Genomic DNA, 21,540 nt, shown 5'->3' with positions numbered 1-21,540 from the left:
CGGCCCTGGAGTCATGAGTACCTGAGTTCAAAATCCGGCCTCAGACACTTGACACTTACTAGCTGTGTGACCCTGGGCAAGTCACTTAACCCCACAATGCTCCACCAAAAAAAAAAAGAAAGAAAAAGAAAAGTATAAAATGTCTGGGAAAGGTAGGTTAGAGGCAGACTGTGAAGACCTCTATGTATTTATCTGCTCATCTATTTATTTGCTCATTTATTGATTGATTCATCTATTTATTTGCTTATTCATTCATTTATTTTTTCATTTATTCATTCATTCATTTATTCTTTCTTTTTCTTTCTTCCTTCCTTCCTTTCTTTCTTTTGATGGTGATAATGCCTTTCTAACTTTCTTTAAAGATTTGGTTACCTCATTAGAGCCACTGCTATCTTTGGGTAAGTAATTTTTTTAAAGTACATATGCTGTTTATTTTTATTTTTCTCAAAAGTAAACAAAAAAATTTTAGTCTTCCTTTTAAAAAATTTTGATTTCTAAATTTTCTCCTGTCCTCCCTCCCCTCCTCTACTCCAAGAAGGCAAGTAATTGGATGATTATACATATGCAGTCATGCAAAGCATTTCCACATTAGCCATACTGTGAAACACAGACCCAAGAATAATAAAAAGCAGTTTTAAAAGGTATGCTTCAATCTGCATTTTTCATCATAAATCCTTCAGATCATTGTGTTGCTGAGAACAGCTAAGTCAAGCAGTTTATCATTGTACTATATTGCTGTTACTGTGTACAATGTTCTCCTGGTTCTGTCCATTTCACTTTGTATCAGTTCATGTAAGTCTGTGAAGAACTTTAAATTATAAACAGAGGAATTTGTATTTCATCCTAAAGACAATAGGAGTCACCAATGATTCTTAATAGGAAAGTAAAATAGGATGATCAGACTGGTTTTTTATGAAGATCATTTTGGTATCTACGTGGATGATGGATTAGAGACTGAAGAGAATGGAAGCATGGAGACCAATTAGGAAGCTCTTGTTCAAACAAGAGGTATTGAGGACCTCAACTAGGGCTAGAGTTTGTCAATGTTTCTTCTATAAAGTGGTACAGGCAAAAGAGAACACACTATTCTGATAATTATAGAAGGCAGTAGGACTCTCGCCTCTCTTATTTCAGATGCTTTACTTCTATTAATGAAGCCCAACTTTATATTAGCTTTTTATCAGCCAATGTTAATTCATATTGAGCTTGCAGTTGACTCAAATTCTAAGGTCCTTTTCATTAGAACTGCTGTTAATTCAAGTTTTACCCAACCTGTACTCGCATACTATAGCTGATTTTTTAAAATCAAAGCGCATGACTCTAAATGTATTCCTATTAATTAGCCTGTTGAGATCTTACTAAACCTGATTTTGGCATCCACTTCCTTCTCTATTCCTATAAATTTGTATAATCCTTTTATAGCTTCATCTAAGCCTTTCTTACTCCCAGGAATAACTGCCCTAGAGCCCCTTCTATCCTCCCCAAAACTATAAAACATATTGAAAGGTAACAATAATGCAATGCAGAATTTAGGGCAGCACTTCAGAAATCGAGGGACCCCTAAACCTACTCACAACTGGAGCCAAGGGAACCCAAACCACTGTCACCCAGGCCCTGTTTGACATCATCCAAGCCCCATTAAGAATTTCCTTCCCCAGAGAAATCTAATCTGAGAGTTCTCAAGGGCCACCCTTTGAACGGTTCTCTGTTGGGGAAAAAAAAGGTTTAACCACAGCCAGGGAAACATTTCACATGGTGTCCTACCTCAGGCACAGGGTTCCTATAAAGTCACCTCTTTGTGAAGCTTTCCTTAACCTAGCTCACACTGAACTCCCTTCCCTGAACTCTGGTGACACTTAGAATCTATGTCACACAATTCCGCTCATAATTATATACTGCCATGTACTGTTCTCTAATTGCTTCATATGTGTTACTCATGTCAGGTTGTATTTTCCTCAAGGACAGTTGCTATGTCTCCTATTGTATCTCTCCCCATCCCCCAGCCCTTCCCTTCCACTCACAGCATAGAATGTGGCATTTAGTAAGGATTCAGTAAATAGTTGTGTATTGACTTATAGAAGTCAAGGAGTTGAGATTCACCCAAACACAGTTTTGCCCTTTAAAATCTGGTTCTTACAAACCAATTTCTCAGTGAGCAAACCCAATCTACCCCCTTTGACTCCATTTAATCTCCCACCACCATGCAACAAACTGAGATTCTCCACCAATGAACTTTTCCCTCAGGAACTATCAACTAATCAACAAAATCAATCAATGAATATTTAATCAACCCTTACCTTGCACTAGATGCTGCAGGAGATAAAAAGAAGCATGGATGATATAAACCTGTCCAAAACAGAATTCATTCATTCAAGCAACTACTATAAACAGGAAACTGGGGGAGCCCTTTTAATAATTAAGCTATGGACCAGTGCCTACCTTCATTGAGATTATAATTTAAGGTGGGGGTAAAGGATTTTTAAAAGTATATTTACCTTATTCATCCCCATAGAATATATTCTCCTTGAGAGGAGGGACTATTTTTTATTTTGTCTTTGTATTCCCCAGTACATGGCACAATACTTTGAACATAGTTGGCGCTTAATAAAATACTTATTAGATTATTGAATATACAAAGATCCAATACTATTAGTCTGCCCTGTTGAGACTTAACAAAGCTAAAGGTCACAAGGGGCAAAAAGGAAAAGCTGAAATGTAAAGGGGGAAGTCCTTTCAGAAGAAGAAGAAACAACCCACACCCTGGAAAGGTTTCTAAGTTTAAGTAGCTCAATTGAATATGAAGAGGCCCCAAGACAATGAGCTTACCTGAAGGGCCACAAAATTAATTTATACATCCATCCCTAGCCATTCCTCAGAATAAGAACCCAAAAGGAGTTTGGGAAGTGTTACTGGGTGAGTCAAGGCTGATGGCCTCAAATAAATATGGAGTCCATTACTGAGAGAACTTGCTCTGAACCACGAAGCAGTGTTAAACAGGAGAATCTAGATTTCTTTCCACTCCTGCCTGGAAGTGGAAAAATCTCACAGCTGAGGCTCTGAGGAAGCAAAAAAGGAGATGCTTCTGCTAACCCTAGGCTAAGGGTCATTGCCCTAGCTGAAAGAACACAGGAGCATTCCAGCTGAAAAGAACACAGTCCCACCTAGCAGAGCCAGTAGTAAAAGACTGCAGCTGCCCATCAAAGAACAAGCTCAAGGAGTCCTGTGGATTGACCTGGTCAGCAGAGATAGAACAGCCTGAGAAGAGCTCAACAGCTGAGTGATCTGCCTGTCACAGCCCATCCAGCAGCAGCAGTAGCTGCCCAAAAATAGAGCGACATACTGGGCCCATTCTGGCAGCAGCTGACCCATTGATTGGCAAAGTAGTCAAGAAACCTATTTGACTCAGCCTAGCAGTAAACTGAACTGTCTACCTGAGACACCATTCCCTATGAGAAATCAGCCTATTGATAATGAGCAAATCTTGAACAATGGCCTGACCACATTCTGCAGCAAACTTTATGAAGATTCTCCAGAGAAAGAAAGCATATCAAGGCCCTACAGATCTCGAGTTGTGAGTTGCTGTGGCCACACATATTCTCTATGTACATGCCTCACTAATACCATGCTTCAGGTTTGTATCCACTCCTCAACTCATGGATTCAATGTGCATTTGTGGGAAAATGTATCTTTTTTTTGGAAAAAAAATACTTTGTAACTGCTTTTTTTTGTTATATCATGTGAGTAAATACCTTTGCTAAAGAATTGCATCTACTGGCTGATTATTATTAAGCAGAAACACACTAATGGGGGCTTATAAGCTACAGGTTTGAATAGTCATCCCCAGAGTTAACCCTAGAACTCAGAAATACTAGTAATGACCTCTTGGGGGAGCCAAACTGCCAGTGCCAGTGTGAATTAGGGGGTGTTACACATACAACAAATATATAACAATGATATAGAGTAGAATAGACTAAAAGCACAAAAGAGGCATAAAGTGCTATATACAAAGTTGCAGGAAGAAAAGATAATTTTCTCCTGCGGGGAACCAATGAAAACTAGAGAGAAGAGGGATGATTTTAGGTAGGTTTTAAAGACTGGGAAGAATTTTGAAGCTCATCTCTCTTCTCAAACCAGCTCCTCCTCCTGACTTCTTGGTTTCTGTCATCACCATTTTGCCAGTCATTCAAGCTCAGACTTCAAAATCATCTTTTACTCTTCTCTTCCTCTATTTCCAACTACTTTTTACAAATCATATCACTCATCTGTTCAAAACCTTCTAATGACTTGTCTACCAAATATAGTTCAAACTTATCAGTCTAGTATTCAGGGACCAATCTGGTCCTAGCTTATCATTCCAGCTTTAACTTTCACTACTTCCTTATGTATTCACCACTCCAGCAAAACCAGATACGCTCCCTAAACACAATCTTGTTGCTCTCTTGCCTCCATACCTTGGCTTGTGCTGTTCCTTTTATTTAGAATATTTCCCCTCATCTATATCTTCAAAATTTTACCTAGATTTACAAAGCCCAGGGAAAATGATACTTTCTTTTTGTTTCACTCTAATAGACCTCAATAGAATTTTGTATTTCTTATGACTCACACAATATTTTGAATTTTATTATACTCATTTGTACTCTTGCTTGATTACTATCCCTACCAGGCCATAAGTTCTTTGGTGGTAAGACCTGTGTTGAATTTGTTTTTATACTGCTCAAAGTGCTAGTAGATTTCCAGGCATATTATTAATTAAATATTTAACTACATTGAGCAAGATGTAGTCCCTGTCTTATAGGGGCCGCTAGGTGGCGCAGTAGATAGAGTACTGGTCCTGGAATCAGGAGGACCTGAGTTCAAATCCAGCCTCAGACACTTGACACTAGCTGTGTGACCCTGGGCAAGTCACTTAACCCCAATTGCCTCACCAAAAAAAGAAAGAAAGAAACTTATAGACTAGCTGGGTAGGTAAGAAATGCAGCATATAGAGTGTTAGGTCTGGAATCAGGAAAATGTCAGTTCAAATATAGCTAAGTGGTTAATAGGTTACTGGGTGAGTTACTTAACCTCTATTTGCCTCAGTTTCCTCAACTATAAAATGGGGATAACCCTATTTTGCAGGGTTGTTATGAAGATCAAGTAAAGATCAAGATATTTATAAAGTGCTAAGGCACAGTGTCTGGATCATAGCAGGCTGTATATAAATGCTTATTCACTTATTTTCCCCTTGGGGAGAGAAAATATTCATGGGAAAGTAACTAAAGCAGTATCTGATACATGTAAAATGCATGGGTCAAAAATAAAAGAGTAGGGCAGCTAGATGGTGCAGTGGATAGAGCACCGGCCCTGGAGTCAGGAGGACCTGAGTTCAGATCCGGCCTCAGACACTTAACACTTACTAACTGTGTGACCCTGGGCAAGTCACTTAACCCCAATTGCCTCACCTAAAAATAAAATAAAATAAAAAAATAAAAGAGTAGGGGCAGCTAGGTGGCGCAGTGGATAGAGCAGCAGCCCTGGATTCAGGAGGACCTGAGTTCATAAGCGATCTCAGACACTTGACACTTACTAGCTGTGTGACCCTGGGCAAGTCACTTAACCCCAAATGCCTCCCCCTCCCCCCCAAAAAGCAACAACAAAAAATAAATAAAAGAAGAATTTGGAGATCTCTGAAGGCTAAGGAATGACTTCACGATGAAGGGGGAAACTACATTTGGGGCCTGGAGGATGGCTAGAGTTCGGGTAGGTATAAAGAAGAGTGAAAGTCATTTTATTTTATTTTTTGTGAAAGTCATTTTAGATGAAAAAAAAAACTGTGAGCAAAAACACAATGTTGGAAATATTCAAGACATGTCTAAGAGACATGATAAAAATCAATTTGGCTAACATGGATGGCTCCTGTAGAGGATGAGTAGATGATCAAGTTGGAAAGGTAGCTTGGAGGAGAGGGCATATGGAGGGCATAAATGCCTGATGGAGGAGCTCAGTGAACTTCCTGACTCTCCCACGATGACAATATCTCTCCAGCAATCTCCTTTCTTCCCTCCCCTCTTCAAATCTCTTCCTCAGAGCCAACTGTTTTAGAGATGGCATATACCTGGGGACTAGCCAAAATTAGGTAGCCATGAAATTGTATGTAAAGACTCATTTACTGTTTGAAAGGGTATCAGAAGAGATAGTGGACTAGCCTAGGAACTAAGAGGCCTGGGTCTTGAATCTTCCCTTGACCCCACTTTCCCTTGACCCTCCTATCCACTCCTCCTATCCATCTTTCATGATGGAAAATGCTCTCAAAATCCAGAATAAAAAAAAACAACCTGTTGAATCTGGATGCAGATCGAACCCTACTATTTCTATTGTTTTTGTTGTTGTTTTTCTTTTTTGAGATTTTTCCTTTTTGCTCTGATTCTTCTCTCATAACATGACTAATGCAGAAATATGTTGAATGTGATTGTCCCTATATCAGATTACTTGATATCTTGGGGAGGGGGGAGGGAGGGAGAAAAATTTGAAACTAGAAATCTTATAAAAACAAATGTTGTAAACTATCTCTAAATGTAACTGGAAAATAATAAAATATTTATATGGTTAAAAAAACCCCAAAAACTACTGTCCTATTTTTAAATGCCTCCCTTTTTTCAAAAAGTGTTCTATCGGGGCCAGCTAGGTGGTGCAGTGGATAAAGCACCGGCCCTGGATTCAGGAGGACCTGAGTTCAAATCCGGCCTCAGACACTTGACACTTACTAGCTGTGTGACCCTGGGAAAGTCACTTAACCCCCATTGCCCCAAGCAAAAAAAAAAAAAGTGTTCTATGGAGGAAGCTAGGTGGCGCAGTGGTTAAGCTCTGGCCCTGAATTCAGGAGGACCTGAGTTCAAATCCAGCCTCAGACACTTGACACTTACTAGCTGTGTGACCCTGGGCAAGTCACTTAACCCTTATTGCCCTGCCAAAAAAAAAAAGTGTTCTATCCCTACTGCCTTTGCTTCCTCATCACCCACTTACTCTTCAGTTCCTTGACATCAAGCCCCTACCACACTACACTCCAGATACCGATCCCTCCAAGGTCATTAGTGCTCTGCCAATTGTCATATCCAGTGGACACTCACACTCCTTGACCTTTCTGTAGTTTTTGACACAACTGACCACCCTCCTCTTAAAATTCTCTTTTCCCTTGGTTTCTGTGAAACTGCATTCTCCAGGTTTTCTTTCTCCTGCTGCTCCTTTTGTCTCCCTCGAGGCTTCCTGTCCTTGTCCTGCCCCCTAAATTCAGGAATTCTCCGATATTCCTTGAATCTTTAAATCAGATCCTTTTAGGTCAATCGTAAAGGTTTCCTCTAGATGCTATGCATGCTGGGGACGTGGAAGCAATTGTCTATGGGTGAAGTGCATAGGCATGAGATTCTCTAGGTCCCCCTGCCTAAATTGTACTTTCCCAAATGGACAAGTGTTACCTGGTCTTTAAGGCCTGGTTTAAATGCCATCAGAATACCACTTCCCCACAAGCCAGTGTTGATTTCTCCATCTTCCCAACTTTTACTGTACCATGATTATTTGTGTATCTCTATGAGTCTGTAAGTTGCTAGTGGGTAGGGACTTGCCTTATGCTTTGTAATCCCTAAAGTAGCTAGCACAGTGCTTTGTATGTAATGAATGCCCAATAAAATTCTGGTGAGTGACTGTACGAGTCTCTCATTGCTTCAATGTAACCTTAATTTTCCCTTCTCTAGTCTTCAGTCTTCTTTGTCCAATAGGGCACTACTTTCTGCTGCCTGCTTATTGCATAGAATATTATGCAGATGAACCTTAAGTACTCTTTGGGGAATGGAGCTAAATATGTAAAGTACTGATTTCCCCCTGGAAATAGCACTCTGTCTCCCTGCTTCTTGTGATCTACCAGGTTGCCTAATTTATACCTATAAATCCATCAGGCAAGAAGAATTTGTGGCTGTGGCTATATGCAATAAGAACATGAGAATGTTTGTTTGTTTGTGTGTGTGTGTGTGTGTGTGTGTGTGTGTGTGTGTGTGTTGGAGCTCGAGTAATATTCAATCAGTCAACAAGCATTTATTAAGCACTTACAATCTAGAAGCCGAGGATATAAATTCAGAAGTGAGACAGTTCCCAGTCGAGGGGCTTACCTTCTATTGGGGGGTGGGGAGGGGAAGATGGAGAGAGATTTAACATGTTCAGAGATAAGTAAATATAGGAGAGAAACGAAATAAAAATAAGGTGGTTTCAGAGGAGGCACTACCAACTGAAGGAATCAGGAAAAGCTGCTTGGAGGAGGGAGACCGGAGCTCAGCCTTGAGGGTAAGCTAGGAGATGATGGGAGGTGAGAAGGTAAAGTGTTTCTGGCATGGGAAGATGGAAGAACAGGCTGGGCAGTTTAAGGAGCATGTAGTATGTGAAGGAGAGTAATGTGCAATGAACCTGATGAGGTAGAACAAAACGATGAAGGGCTTTGACTGCCCAGTAGAGGAGTTTGCATTTAAACCTCAAGGTAATGGGGAGCTATGAAAGCTTCTTGAGGCAGGGAATGATACACTCTATACTATCTATGGTTAAATCCAGAGAATAGACATCTGAGGCCTGTCCGCATCTCACCTATCCAAACTCATCTCCCACTACTACTCCTATAATGTCTTCCCTTGGTTCTGGTAAGACCAACATCTCTTCTCTTGAAAGTCATGTTCATTTTTGCTTCTAAGTCCTTGCCCTTGCTCTTTTCTCTACTCAGAATGTCTTTCAATTTCCTTTCTTATCAATTTCTTGAGCTTTCTAACTCCATGGAAATCCTTTCCAGTTGACCATGAACTCCCTCTTACTTGCACTCCTGCAGAACTGAATCTCCACCCCACAATTTAATTTAGTCCCCAACATAGCATGCCACAGTAGAAAGAGTGTTGGGCATAAAACCAGAAGGCTCTGAGTTCAAAGCCCAGATCAGTCACTTACTCCTTGAGTGACATGAGTATAGTCATCCTATGCTCTAGAACTAAGTTTTTTCATCTGTAAAAGGGGGTGGGGAAGTGAGACTAGCTAGATGATTTCTAAAGCCCTATGAGATGATAATACATTTATCTCTAATCGTTCTGTTTCCTATGTGTGTTTTGTCTTCTCAACCAAATTCTAAGTCCTTGAGGACAGGGACTTAATTATGTACTTCTCTTGTATCTCTCCCAGTGCCAAGTACAACGCTTAATAAAAAGTAAGCACTTGTTTAACGAACATTCAATCATAATGGAGTAAATTATAGAACCATAAGATCCTCCACTGAAATTCTATAGTTCACCTGTGGCATGGAGGTGGTCCTGGGTTCTAGAAGGTTCTGAAAGCTCTGACAGGTTCCTTCAAGTTGGAAAGTCTTTGGTTAAAGAATTGGTGGTAGACTGTTGTCTGTTGTCTGAAGACCAGGCCAAGTTCAGGGAGGCTCTTCACTAAAAACAACCCATCCAAGTGTTCACTGAGGCATAGAAGTGGGTATAATCTGTACTAGTTTAGGATGTGCCTACACTGATGGGTACTTAATGAAAATAGGCATTCGGAATAAAAATGAAGGAGGGGTAAAAAAAGAGAGAGAGATTCAGCAAATACAACCAAGTCCTTTATCCGCAAGCATCATAATTATTTCAGTCATGGGTCTTTTGAAATTTTGAAGTAGTATCACAGAATGCTAGAGTTGGACCAGAAATTATCTGGGCTACCCCCTCCAATTTATGCCTCACACCTGTTTACAAAGGAGTAAACTGAGGTACAGGAGAGAAGTGACTTGGCTGGCGGTTACATGGTTTGTTAGCTCTGACACCAGAATCCATCTCCCCACTCACTCTCAGTTCAGTGCCTTTTCCCCCATTTTGAGAAACCTTTATCTCCTGAATGCCCTATCTACGTTCTAGCTCTCAGGAGCTGCAGACTGATCTGGCTTTAATTTCAAAGTCAGGCCTTTCACAGGGCAGGTGAAATTATGCTGGTATTAAATACCCCATCTTCATATCCTGTGGGTGCTGCAGGTGACTGCATCCAGAGTTTGAGTCAAGCAGTAACCACGTCCATTCCCAGAATGAGTTCACTGTGGTGGGCCTTTTCTCCTTCTGCTCTGTGAAGGTTATCCCACCCTTTCCAGCCAGAAAAGCCCACCCACAGTCATCCAGCCATATTCTCTCCAAAGGCAGTAAGAAAGGAAGGAGGTCTCTCTGGTGCTGCACTTGGTTTGCACCGAAATGTGCAAATCTGAATGAAAACAAAGGAGGAAGGGGAGTAAAAAAGAGGCAGCAAATACAACTGGTATAGGCCCCTAATTATTCCTCCTTGAAAAGAATAATACACGGAATTATTTTAAAAAGTAATTCTCCTATGATGTCAGAGAGGTCCCAGTAGCTCACCAGCAGCCATGAAAATGTACTGCAAACAGATGGATAGCCTTTGAGATTTCTACACAGGGCTGGTAGAAAAGGAAGGGGGAAAACAAGGTGAATGATATAGATCCTGTATGGAGTACTTAAAAATCAGGTGCCACTTAATATTGGAAAGGCTTCCTTCAGATGCTGTTTGAGGAGGTGTGGTGGGTATGAAGAGCCGGTTTCTGTGTCCAGGGATGTGAATTCCAAGTGTGTGTGTGTGTGTGTGTGTGTGTGTGTGTGTGTGTGTGTGTGTGTGTGTGTGTGACTTGCGCCTTTGGCTTTAAGGGATCCTGGCCTAGGAGGTGGGAGGTTGGGGGGGGGGGAATCTTCCAAAAGACTCAGGAAAAAGCTTGTTCTGACCTGAAAATCCTTCTCACCTTCCTACTGTGAACCGCTGTCAATGACTGAATAGGCCTTTCTTTTGGCCCAGCTCACGTACTGCTTGGAACAGCTCCCTATCTTTTCTGGTGTAGATGTCTTATCTCCATTACTAGACTCTAAGAGCCCTGAGGGCAGGAGACGCTGTGTCTAATTCATCTCCCACATCCAACAAAGCGCCTCGCACTGATAGGCTCTGCATTAATATTTTATTGATTTTTACCATAGAAATGCAAACGACATTGTAGAAAATAAATGGGAAAGCACAGACCTCTCCGTTTTCCTTCCTCCTCCCACACTCCCACCCCCAACCACCTCTGCTTCCTGAGGCTCCAAAAAAGATACTAAAATTAATTCAAAACATCATCGCTTTCTCTCCTTCCCCCTGCGGCTCAGTTAGAGACGTTGCATTGAAGCTCTGGTTTGGCGGCGCCCCTGGGCTTGGGCCAGGCCCCGGCAGCTCCGCTGCCCAGACTGCCTGGCTGAGACCTCGCTCCGGACCCCCTTCCTCCTCCCTGCTCCTCCAGTTTCCCCCCTCCCGCCCAGGGGGCAGCTCGGACCCGGAGGGGCCTCTCCCAGGGCAACTGGAAACACACATCGGGCTTTGGATTCCCTAGCGGGCGCGAGCTCACGACCTAGTCTATTTCAGTCTATCGCGGTCTATTTCAGGTCCATTTCTTGTCTGTCTGTTTCCACTCTTCCCTTCCTTCCCTAAAGCACAGATCGTGGCTGAGGCCGGGGCTTGGGGAAAGGGGTCTCCCTAAGAAGAACCATCGGAATAGCCTGAGACCAGGCCCTGCATGGGATCGGGAACAATTAACGTGGTCGGCCTTGCCCATCCATCCCCATCCCCGGAGCGGCGGCGGCGCCTCCACACGCTCCAGGGGCTTAGACTTCGCTGGAGTCGGAAAAAGGCTTCTCGAGCCGAGTTCCTCTCCCGCCCCGTGACGTCTGAAGCGCCCGGAACTCGAGTTTGAGCTCGCCCGCCTGCCCCCGCGCTGCCTAGCACTCCAGGGGCCCCCGACCCCCAGCTCCAAAGGCTGGAGAGTCCCACGGCCGGAGGCTGGGGGAGGGGGAAGGAGGGGGAAGGGACGACTAGCCCTGAGGTGAAGAGCCCCGGCATCTTAGGCCGGTGTGGAGGACACTTCCTGCAAGCCTGGAGCCTGCGCACTACGCATCGGCCCAGTCACCCTCTCCCTCCTCCCCCTCTCCCCCCCCTTCCTCCGCCAGCCTCGTTCTCAGTCTACAGTTGAATGCGAGATGGGGGAAAAGCGCTTGTCAGCCCCTGGGTTCTTTAGTGCGCGACAATCTGTGATCTGCTAACCTGAGGACGGGTTTGCAGCTCAGCAGCCCCCACCTCCCACCAGCTTACCTATTTCTCCCTCCTCCTACAGAGAAGCCCTCCCGCATTTTCCCTCCCCCCTCGCAATACATGTACAGCAGAGACAACGCGCTTACTCCCCAACTACCTTACAGACACAGACACACACACACACACACACACACACACACACATCCCACTGTATCCCACTAATCACCTTCCCCCACCTTCCACACACACCCACTGGGCTGATAGCCTCTGGATGGAAAACACAGATACATATACACACACATCTTCCACAACACACCCACCACCACACTCCTCCCACAACAGCACACCCACTGCGGGGTCCCCACGACACAACACACAACACACACGCCCACACCACATTCTCTCCCCCCTCCTTCAACGGTACACACCCCCACCCCACTCCTGCTCAGGGCACCACAGACACACCACACTCAGCCCCTAGCACACGCACTAGTGCGCCCCACTTCCCGCGCGCGCACACATACAAGCACAATCACTCACACGCATCACTCCCCCCCTCCCCATACACACCCCATCAGCAGCTGGCATTCACATAGCATGAGCCCCCAGCCCCCTTTTCTACTCGTCTGATCAGATCGCTCCTTACCTCTCTTTCTCTGTGTGTCTCTGTGTCTCTTTCTCTCCCTGGCTCGTCCTACTGCACGGAGGAGGCACAAAGCCCGGCTGGGCAGGGGTGGGTGTTCCGATGGAAACGGCCCGTCCGTCTCCCATCCATTTAAGAAACGTCAACAGTTCTACCCCCGCCCCCTCCTCCTCCTCCTCCTCCTCCTCCTCCTCCTCCTCCTCCTCCTCCTCCTCCTCCTTCTCTTCTTTCAGCAGGATTTCCTTCGTTCAAGAAAAAAAAAAGCAAGCAACCAACAACTGTGGCCGCCGAGACCACCTCTCTATCCACTCCCACTGAGGTCGCTCAAGAACTCCGAGGGTGGAGAGGGGCGGGTTCGCAGGCAGACTGACAGGTTGAGGACTGTGCCCTGGTCACCCTTCAGCAAAGCCCCTGTTCTGGGGGTGCGGTGAGTGGAAACGAGACACCACTTTACCCAGGGAGAGGGAGAGAGAGCGCGAGACAGAGGGCGAGAGAGGAATGGGGGAGGGGAAGAGAGGGAGGGAGGAGGGAGGGAGGAGGAAGACAGAGGGGAGGGAGAGTGAGGGGGAAAGGGAGGGGGTGAGAGAGATGAGAGGGAGAGGGAGAGAGAGAGAGAGAGAGAGAGAGAGAGAGAGAGAGAGAGAGAGAGAGAGAGAGAGAGAGAGAAGAGAGAAGAAGAAAGTTAGAATCATAACTAGATGCTATAAGAAACGCACTCATATTTCCCTCAGGGGACAACCGGGTGGTCTGCCCATGCCCCAACAGCACCATCTGGTGGCCCCTTCATCCCACTACCTTCCTCCTCTATCCCCCTCAGGCTTGTACCCCTCTCCCCCCCCCCCTTCTATGTCCTTCCCATGATCAAGAGGTCTGAAATTCCTTCATAGATCCTGGTCTCCTTTCCTTCCTCCACGTCCTAGGCCTTCCTCCTCCAAAGCCTATTTTTAGTCTTAGAAAGGACCAGCCCTAGGGGCAGCTAGGTGGCTCAGTGGATAGAGCACCGGCCCTGGATTCAGGAGAACCTGAGTTCAAATCCGGCCTCAGACCCTTGATACTTACTAGCTGTGACCCTGGGCAAGTCACTTAACCCCAATTGCCACACACACACACACACACACACACACACACACACACACACACACACACACACAGAAAGGACCAGCCCTTCTCTCCAGGCCTCTAAGTACTTTGCCCAGGCCATTAGGCAGGTTCAGGCTCTACTCTGATCCCTTAGTGCATCTGTTCATCTCTACACTATTCTCTGTTCTTGAATCCCTTGTCCTTTGGGGGGGCATATGCATTGCCAAACCTGAACCCTGCATTGCTCCCACCATCCGGTTTTTATACTTCTACTTATGCACTGCTGAATGGAGCTGGAAGGAGTCAGCCAACAGTGCTGACTGGCTCCATTACAAATATATGATTTCTAATCTCAACTGGACCCTCACCAAAGTAAGGCAATCCTTTTGTACCTGCATAACTGATTTTCTTTTTTCTTTTTCTTTTTCTTTTTAGTGAGGCAATTGGGGTTAAGTGACTTGCCCAGGGTCACACAGCTAGTAAATGTTAAGTGTCTGAGGCTGGATTTGAACTCAGGTACTCCTGACTCCAGGGCTGGTGCTCTATCCACTGCGCCACCTAGCTGCCCCCATAACTGATTTTCTATCCCACTTTCCACATGAGCCAATCTAAACTTCTTCTTTTCTTTTCAAGCCTCCCACAGTACCCTTTCTCCTATTAAGCAGTTGAGGTCTTCACCTTTTACTTTATTGAAAAAAATTAAGACCATTCATTGGAGGTTTCTTCTTCCCTCCTTGCCTTACAAGCCCTTGATATCATCTACCATTTCCTCTCTCTTCAACAAGGCCAATCCCTTTACATCTACCCTTTAGTCTGGGGCAGCTAGGTGACACAGTGGATAATGCAGTGGCTCTGAAGTTGGGAGGACCTGGGTTCAAATCTCACCTTAAACACTTACTAGTTGTGTGACCCCGGGCAAGTCTTTTTTTTTTTTTCAGGGGCGGGGCAGGGCAATGAGGGTTAAGTGACTTGCCCAGGGTCACACAGCTAGTAAGTGTCAAGTGTCTGAGGTCAGATTTGAACTCTGGTCCTCCTGAATCCAGAGCTTTATCCACTTCGACACCTAGCTGCTGGGCAAGTCTCTTCACCCCAGTTGCCTTAAACATCCAGGGCCATCTCCAGTCATCCTGTTGTATATATCTTGCCACTGGACCCAGATGGCTCTGGAGGAGAGAGCGAGGTGACCTCGAACAGCCCTTTCTCACTTAAATCCAATTTAGTGCAAGTCATGACATCATCTCCTGATGTCATGGACCTCTTCCCGATTGAAGGACCACCACCACCAACCCTTGAGTCCCAACCTTCCTGTCCTCTCCCCTATCGTCCCTCCTCTCTAATCTTTAATCTTCCCCAAAGTTCATGAAAAAGTCAATATCTACATCGAAGCTATAACTGATATCTCCACTTCCACTCCTCCCCTCTTGCTTTCTTCTAAACTTCCTGAAATCTGAATTCCAATCTCATTATTCAATGGAAATTGCTCTCTCCAAAGTTAGCAAAGATCTATTATTTGCCAAATCTAATGACTTCTTCTCAGTCTTCATCCTTCTTGATTTCCCCGACACGTTTAATGCTATTGACTACCCTCTGCTTCTTAATACTCTCTTCTTTCTGGGTTTTTTGCTATTTCTTTTCCCTGATCCTCCTACCTGTGTGATTGCACTTTCTTAGTCTCTTTTGTTGATTCATCATCTGTGTCATGTTCACTAATGGGGAATGGGATCCAAGACTCTGTCCCATGCCTTCTTTTCTCTCTTTCTACTTTCTCATTTGGTGTCCTTATCAGCACCCTTTTGTTCAATTAGCATCTCTATACCAGTCCTGGTCTTTTTTCCTGAGCTCTTGTCCTAAATCACCAACTGTTTATTGGATATTTCCTCTAGGTCTCTCAGACTCAGTGAGTCCAAAACACAATTCATTACCTTTCCTCCCAAACCCACCACTCTTCCAAACATCTCTTTTTGATTTCTTGTAGTCTAGACTACATAAGCTCCTTGAGGAGAGGGACTGCCTCTTATACATCCTTGCACCGTGCCCACAGCACCTAGCACAGGGTCTTGCATGTAAGAGTCATTTAATAAATATTCGTTAGATTAATGAATGATTAACTCAGTCTCTTTATTGCCCTCCCTCCATACAAAGCACACTCATTCTAAACTCCAAGAATTCACTCATGCAATTCCCCTTTTCCAGTAATGCTTTCCTTCTCCAAACCATATCCAGCTAACAACTTCTCTCTTACTGTCAAGGACATCACAGTCCTTCAAATCACCCAGGTTCAAAACCTGTGTTCAAATCTCAACCCTTTACTCTCATTTACCCTACATATCCAATTAGGTGCCAACTCTTGTTATTTCTATATCTACATCACTTGCCTGTGTCCCTTCCTGTTCACTCACACAGCCACCACTCCAGTTTAGCTCCCCCTCATCTCTCACCTAGACTATCAAAATAGCTTCCTACTTGGTCTTCCTACGTCAAGTCTTTTCCCACTCCAACCAATCTTCCATCCAGCAACTGAAGTGATTTTGCTAAAAGGAAATTTCACAGGTTGGATCATGTCACTATTCTTCTCAATAAACTCCAACATCTCCAACATCATTTCATTACCATCACATACATAAACTCCTCTCCTTTCACAATCCGATCCCTCCCCACTCTTCCATTCTTCTTTCTATTTGTTGTTGTTCAGTTGTGTCCAACTTCACGACCCCATTTCTTGGCATAGAGTGGTCTGCCATTTCCTTCTCCAGCTCATTTTACAGATGAGAAATTGAGGCAAACAGAGTTAAGTGACTTGACCAGGATCACACAGCTAGTAAATGTATGAGACCAGATTTGAATTCAGGAAGATGCCTGTCACTCTATCGACCATGCCATTGATTTGCTCCTTTCTTTACCACATTCTCTAATCTAGCCGTACTGACCATCCACAAATAAGATGCTCCTCCAATCTCTGTTTTCTTGCACTGGCTGTCTCTCATGCCTAGAATATAATACTTTCTCACTGAAAATTCTAGTTTCCTTCAAGACTCACCTTGTGTCACTTTCTAAATTAAAATTTTCTTTCCCAGATCCCCCCAGCTGCTGATGCACTCCATCCCCCAAAAGACCTTCAGTTCATGTTTGTACATATTATGGACATACTTAAAACGTGTACGTGCCATCTCCCTCATTAGAATGTAAGCTTCTTGAAGGCAAGGACTGTTTCATTTTTCACTTTTTAACCCCAGTAATTAGGGCAGCTAGGTGGCGCAGTGAATAGAGCACCGGTCCTGGAGTCAGGAGTACCTGAGTTCAAATCTGGCCTCAGACACATGATACTTACTAGCTGTGTGACCCTGGACAAGTCACTTAACCCCAATTGCCTCACTTAATTAAAAAAAAAATAAAAAAAATTAAATAACCCCAGTAATTACCACAGTGCCTAGAACATAGGAAGAATGCTTAATAAATATTTATTGATGGATTGATTTTTCTTTTTCATGCTACTTAAAATCTCTAGGGAAAAAAACAAAAAATAAAATCTCTAGGTAGGGTAGCTGATTATGGTTATTACGAGTTAGGACTTAATGGCTGGTGAAACAAGCTTTTAGGAAGTAGCTGCTGAGCTCTCTGAAGTCCATGATCTAAGTCATACATGGGTAACCTCAGGGAATGAAGGAAAGGATCAGGGAGCCACTGCATTGTTAAATGAAGTAGTTCCCCTAGGCCTAGAAAATTCAATCACTTGACAAGTCTATATTGAGCACCTACTCAAGTCCTCTGCTTGGTGAAGAGTGGGGGGGGGGCATTGTGGGGTAAGGGATGAAGTGAGGATAACAAAGGAAATATTTCTCAGGTTCTTTCCTCCAGGGATATTACAGAGTGGTTGGAGAGACAAAGCTAAAACATATAAACCAAAAGCTAACAATGCAAGATGATAAGTAATTAAGTATTTGGATTGTGTGGTATAGATAGCAAATGTTATAGGATTTTGGAGGACAGGGAAATCAAGGAAAGCCAGACCAGTTTGGGAAAGCTTCCTAGAAGAGGTGAGATTTTAGCTGGGTATGGTTTGGAGAGGGAGGGCATTCCAGTGAATTCTTGGGGGTTAGAATGATCGTCGTGTGGGGGGGGCAGGGGGAGAGACACATAAAGAGACTGAGCTAATCATTCATTAATCCAACAAATATTTATCAAATGACTCTTACATGCAAGACCTTGTGCTAGGAGCTATGGGGCACGATGCCAGGATGAGTGAGACCTAGTCACCATCCTCAATGAGCTTATGGTCTAGACTATAGGAGTTCAAATGTATGGCAATTACTACACTACCAGGTGGAATTGATTAAATTCTATAAAAGAGGTATAAGGGATCTTAGGAATTTAGAGATGAAAGATCATATCTAGCTGAAGTAATCAAGGAAGGCTTTCTGGAAGAGAAGGAATTTGACTAGAATTAACAATAAGGCAGGGCAGCTAGGTGGCACAGTGGATAGAGCACCAGCCCTGGAGTCAGGAGGACCTGAGTTCAAATATGGCCTCAGACATTTGACACTTACTAGCTGTGTGACCCTGGGCAAGTCACTTAACCCCAATTGCCTCACCCCAAAACAAAACAAATAAACAAACAAAAAGAATGAATACAATTTCTTTTGTTTTTCCAATACAATTTCAATAGGTAAAAATGGGAGAGAGGGCACAACAGGTAGAAGGAAAAGCATTATGGGGGGCAGCTAGATGGCGCAGTGGCCCTGGAGTCAGGAGGACCTGAGTTCAAATCTGGCCTCAGACACTTGACACTTACTAGCTTTGTGACCCTGGGCAAGTCACTTAACCCTTATTGCCCAACCAAAAAAAAAAAAAAACCACACAAACAAACAAAAAGCATTAGAACATTGAGAGAGGAAAGAAAACCTCTGAGACTTTACAATTTGTGGGAAATAAGGTTAAGTAGGCAGGTAGATTGCCAAACTCTTTTGAATAGTCGCAGATCTCTTCCAGGAGGTTCTGCAGTGTCAAGGAGCTTGATGCAACCCGTATGAAGTTATCCTCAAATAGGCATCTAACAGATCTCACTCTCCATCCATTCCCTCTTTGCTTTGGACTCTGTGTTGGTTCTCTTCTATAACAGTGGAGAACACCTTGGGTCAACGTAAGTGTTCCCGGTCTGTGCCTCTTTTATGATCAGAGCATTGTTGAACAAGGTCATCTCTGCTATTGTATCTGTCAGAGAATCTTGAACGATTTTGATGTGGGGATAGGAAGTACCTTGTTGGAAGAAAGTCTATAAGGCAGGGTTTTGCTCTAGCAAATCAAATGCTTTCCCCATAAGCAAAGGATAAGCACAGTGCAATCTTGTCATCTCTACCTCTTTCAGTCAGTTGTGGAGTGGTAAAAATGTGTTCCTCTGTAGAATATCACTTGCAAAAAAGCCACACCTGTCTATTCCCTACCAATACTCTCCTTGAAAAATGCCCTTATATATGTATTGATGATTTGCCAAGAAAATGTATGTAGGTGAAAATGTAGACAGATGGGTTAGAATCTGATATTAATTGCTGATGTTCCCTTAGTTACTTAAAAAAAAAATAGTAAAATCTGAGTTTTTTCCCACTTCTGCTATATTCCTATTCTTTAGATACCTTGTGAATTGATTCTTTGGTGCCATTCAACCACTTAAATGCAACCACTTAAAAGTTTGATTATACATATAGGAAAAATCAAGTGGATGAAAAATGTTTATTCCCTAGATTATAATACAACATTGAATGGACATTCAGTAGAGCTCATCTATCAATATATCTATCCATGATGGACAGGAAAATGAATCGGATCCATAACTATAAAGGAAGTAGGAAAGTAGGCTAGATTGCCTTCAGGAAATTTTAAAGCATCTTTAACAATATAAGATTTTTCCCAGAAACAAAGGCCCGTCTTTTTTTTTTTTTTTTTTTTTTTTGGTGAGGCAATTGGGGTTAAGTGACTTGCCCAGGGTCACACAGCTAGTAAGTGTCAAGTGTCTGAGGCCAGATTTGAACTCAGGTACTCCTGAATCTAGGGCTGGTGTTTTATCCACTGCGCCACCTAGCTGCCCCTAGGCCCGTCTTTTAATATCAATAGTCTTTTGGCTCTAAGCCATGGATTGAAAATGAGTATCACACAAATCAATGGAGAATTGAATATGAGTATCATACAGACCACAATGGAACTATGCACAATGGATAGAAGAAGGGTATAGTGGCACCCTCATAAATGTTTAACAGCTAGTTTTCTGGGGGAAAGTTACATACTTTTAAGTTTAATTGTGGGGGCAGCTAGGTGGCACAGTGGATAGAGCACTAGCCCTGGAGTCAGGAGTAACTGAGTTCAAATCCAGCCTCAGACACTTAACACTTACTAGCTGTGTGACCCTGGGCAAGTCACTTAACCCCAATTGCCTCACTTAAAAAAAAAGTTTAATTGACCCACTTTTAAGTTTAATCTGCATTATTAACATTTTCTCCATCATTTTCATTCATTCATTCAATAGTCAATAAATACTTATTAAGTGTCTATTTTGTACCAGGCATTGTGCTAAGTTCTGAGGGTACAAAAAGAGGGAAAAGACAACAAAACAATCAATCAAGCCTGCCCACGTTGGAAATTTAAGAGTTAGTTTTCTTGAGTAGCACGAGCAGGCTCCAGCACAACCTGGGACTTCAGAGAAGGATAGGAATATTGGTTATCATGAGACAAATGTATGACTGAAAGAGAAGATGGAATAGTCATATGGGGAGAGTAAGAAATAGCAGATGGATATTTTGAGTGTTCCCGTGGTGCCCTTGGGATATCAGGAGTAAAGCAAGGAAAGCCTCTGGTATGTTGAATGGACCCCTTGTGATGAACCTATGGAAGGACATGGACAAGAGTCTCATATAATGTACAGGCACGGGGTGTCTTGTGATTTGCAGCGTTGAAGGTGACATCCAGTTCATAGATCCATTTGGGCATTTGAGGTAGGATGGGACATTGTGTGTGAAATTGCTTAAGTTAGAGTGATGTGATAAAGTAGTGTTGAAGTAAGATGAGGCTGAGCAGAATGGATTGGAGAGTGGGCAGAAACTGCTAAGGCCAAAGAAACCCCTTGACTCAAGAAGGCAAATGGACAACAATCTCGCCCTGGATAGCTGAGGCTGCATTAAATCCAGGGGTGAGACCATTTCACTTGTTTGCCTAGCAGATCATCCATCAAATTTGGGCATTTTGAGTCTGCAGTTGTGGCTGAGAAGAAAGAATATCTTTTGGCTCCATGACTCTCTAAAATTGGGGGGGGGGGGGGTCTACTGAGCTCTGAGTGCAGGCTCCCTGCTCGTCTATGCTTTTTTTTCTTCTCAAAGCTCCTTAAAGGGTTGACAGAACTGCAAGCCCTGGGTAAACCATTTGTTAAAAAGAATCAGGAAAGGTTTAGGGATCAAGTTGCTGCCCTGGGGAATTCAGCTTCCTGAGTTTGAATCTTGATTATGCCACTGTTTTCCCCAAAGCAAAGTCTATGTGATGCTTACTTAACGACTAGAGGAAGGAGTTTCAGAAAGGAAAACAGAAGGATTAAGATCCAGGAGATTTGATATGGAAGGCCCTCAATCAACATAATACCGGGTCCTCTCTCACTGACCCCTTCACCCACTCAGGCCAGGGTTTTAGAGGTGAAAGAGAAATTATTGAATTCCCCAAGACTTGATTTTCTCTCATCATCATCATCAACA

General features: G+C 43.5%; 1 protein-coding gene across 4 annotated transcripts in view; it reads right to left on the bottom strand.

Annotated features, from left to right (window-relative positions):
* Positions 1-12,908, bottom strand: part of RAI1 (retinoic acid induced 1) — a 322,326-nt gene extending 309,418 nt beyond the window's left edge. For all 4 annotated transcript variants that reach the window (XM_043982698.1, XM_043982719.1, XM_043982672.1 and 1 more), the window contains exon 1: positions 12,737-12,908. The gene's annotated coding sequence lies outside the window, so the exon portion shown is untranslated. The remainder of the gene's footprint in view (positions 1-12,736) is intronic.
* Between the last annotated feature and the right edge of the window lie 8,632 nt (positions 12,909-21,540).

This window comes from Dromiciops gliroides, chromosome 1 (genome assembly GCF_019393635.1).
Source record: "Dromiciops gliroides isolate mDroGli1 chromosome 1, mDroGli1.pri, whole genome shotgun sequence".
NCBI classification, from domain to species: domain Eukaryota; kingdom Metazoa; phylum Chordata; class Mammalia; order Microbiotheria; family Microbiotheriidae; genus Dromiciops; species Dromiciops gliroides.
This window is presented reverse-complemented; position numbering and strand designations above follow the sequence as displayed.